The sequence below is a fragment of the Arvicola amphibius genome, chromosome 6 (assembly GCF_903992535.2).
Source record: "Arvicola amphibius chromosome 6, mArvAmp1.2, whole genome shotgun sequence".
NCBI classification, from domain to species: Eukaryota; Metazoa; Chordata; class Mammalia; order Rodentia; family Cricetidae; genus Arvicola; species Arvicola amphibius.
Window position 1 is genome coordinate 66,331,637 of NC_052052.2, and position 3,094 is coordinate 66,334,730.

The window sequence follows — 3,094 nt, forward strand, 5'->3', positions numbered from 1 at the left end:
CTTCTTTGTTAGGTATAAGAGTTTATGTCCACTAATTCTTCACCATATTGGGACTTTTACTAGCTTGAATCTGTCCAAGTCTTATTCGTGCTGCCAGTCACTATGATTTCATATGATTATCAGTCCTTTGAATCTAAAATGTTCAATTTTACTGCATTCTATTGTTCCTGACTTTTATAATTTTTGTATCTCCTCCTCATAAATCCTTAATCTATGAGGTGAAGGATTTAATTAAGATATCCAAATATAAGACTGAGTACTACATAGTGTCTCACTCTCTACACAGGATTCTGCTGTGGATATCTGTGTTAATTCCCTTTACTGCAAAAGACTCCTGTGATGTGAGTTGAACTACAAATTGATCTATGGGTTTCGCAGTATGTCATTTGGAGACTTGTTGCTTTGTTCCCTTAGCAGTATTAGGTGTTCCCTCTTACCATAATTTACCTTCCTAGGTTCTTGGCCAGTTATCAATATCGAGAATGGGCTTTATCTAATGAAGTGTGCCTTAAAGCCAATCCACATGTGTTTGGTTATTCCAATAATGTGTGTACCACTATTAAGTCATTATATCTTGAGGCAGGTTACTGTTTTAGGTCATGCCATTTGTTTCTGGGTGATACACGTATCTTTCTACCCTGGTTGTTTTCAGAGTACCTTCCAGAATCATGAATGCTTGTCTATATGGTGAAGATTGTTTCTAGGCCATCGTCTTGACTTCTATGATTTTGATGAGATAAATAAATACTGTCTTCAGCAACAAGGTCTAATTATCAGGCTTTCCAGTAGTCTTAGAAAGAGCTTATGATCTTCTGGAGGGTCTATAAAACTCCTTTGACTAATAAATCAATAAAATATAACCAGTTCCTGGAGCTGGAGGTTTAACTTGGTGACGTAAGATGCCTGATTCGGGTATTTTTTTCTCCTACTATTTGGTGACTCTACATAAATAATTGTCTTATCTGTAAACATTTTTGGGAAATGTCTACAGTGTATGTTTCAATGTGATTTGTCAAGTTGACTTTGGTGCTATATGTCATTACCCATAATCATTCTGCTGGAGAAATTTAGTCCAATAGTCAATTGTATTTCGGTGGTTTGGCCCAATGGTGTGTGGTTAAGAACTGGGGAGAGGTTTGCATGCTCTCTCTTGGACTGTGGAGGCATTGCAAAAAGCAGCTTGTTGACCTTTCCTGGATCTCCCCAATTGCCTTTGAGAACAAGAGGATCAGGGGCTGAAACAGCATCAGCTCTGCAGACTCATTCTTGTGAGTGTATATGATAATTTGTACCTGTTTAATAAATGTGACTCTATTACAGAGATCCTTCCCAGTTTTCCATTCTTTTACTTATTCAATTTATTTAAAATTTACATTCCTAACATGTTGAAAGTGTTTAGTTTACATATACAGCTCTAATTTTCTAAATATTTTTATGGTCAATCTTGATTATAAGGAACACTGAATTGTCACGGGCCTTGAATATTAGGAATTCATGATCCTGTCTGCATCTGAGTGTGAGCAGAGATTTGCTTAAAAAACTACCTCTGGATATAGATGATACAACTCTGTAGGCTCCGAGCACAGGTAGATAGAATAAAATAGAAAAATGAAGTAAGCAAATTCAGGCAGCATTTTCTTTCTTTCTTATGGCTATAAACAATGTTCTTGTAAGTTGTTCTTCTCCAACACTCTCTTTAGGCTGTGGTGAGCCTTTGAAACCAAGTCTATGTACACATCTTTTCCTTGTAACTGTTATGAGGTATTTTTTAAATCAGTAAGAAAAAAATGTGACTTGTATTTTTCAGCCTGACTGGATTACAAGTTGCCTGCAGAGAGTCCGGTTTGGTCCCCTGTTCCATCAGTCCCATTTCAACTGGACTTGGTGATCTCCCGTTAGTTCTGTCCGACCATCTCAATGGGTGAACGCACCCCTAACGGTCCTGACTTCCTTGCTCATGATCTCCCTCTTATTGCTCCTCATCAGGACCTTGGCAGCTCAGTTCGGTGCTCTCAGTTCGGTGGGGCTCTGTCATTTTCTCCATCCATCGCCAGGTGAATGTTTTATGGTGATATGCAAGATATTCATGAGTATGGCAATAGGATCTGGTCTGGTGTGACTGTGGGAATGTTGTTTAGGTATGATGGGTTTTGGAAAGGTGAATGAAACTTCACTTTTGAATGTTAAGAGGCACTGTCCATTAGGTTCAGATCACAGTCAGAACAATGCAAAAGGAAAAATGTATGTCTTTGCAAACATGTATCTTTTGAATGCTAGTATTTTTGCTGTTGTTATACACAATAGATTCCTGATTCCAGTATCTTCATCCAAGTGACTAAACTGTCATGTAAGCAATTCTCCAGAGGGCACTCAGGACTTCAGTATTTAATGGTGATCCATCAATATTGCTGTTAAACTGAGATTCCTAGCTCCTTGGAGTCAGTGGCTGCTGCTTTTTTTTCCAGTTCTGCAATGTGTAGATAGCCCTTCTAAGGCATATCAAAATTCTGATTGTATGAACAATCTAATTAATACTGTTTTATAATTATACATGATTTCTATTGGTTGTTTTCTTTTAAAGTGCTCTGAATAATTTAACTCTTAACAATCTTATACAATTGTTACTGCAATCATTTCCATCTCATTAACTGGAAAGGTTTTATTTGTACTATAATACGAATATAATACCTTTCTCTTCACTTTTCATTCAATGAAAACCCAAAATGTTTAATGTCTCTCTTATTTTGTCTATTCTATATCTCCACAAAGTAGTTTTCAGTAACCCATAACACGGGAAAAGGTTCTATATCTTTTATCTGATTAAGAATCAGTACCCAGGAGGATAACTATATGGTTGGGATATAGGAAGGGTGGATGTGGGAACAGGGAAATATATATCTTAATTAAGGGAGCCATTCTAGGGTTGACAGAGACTTGAATCTAGAGGGATTCCCAGGTGTCCAGGAAGATGCCCCCAGCTAGTTCCTTGGGTAGCTGAGGAGAGGGAGCCAGAAATGGCCAGATCCTATTGCCATACTGATGAATGTCTTGCATATCACCATAGAACCTTCTTCTGGCGATAGATGGAGATGGA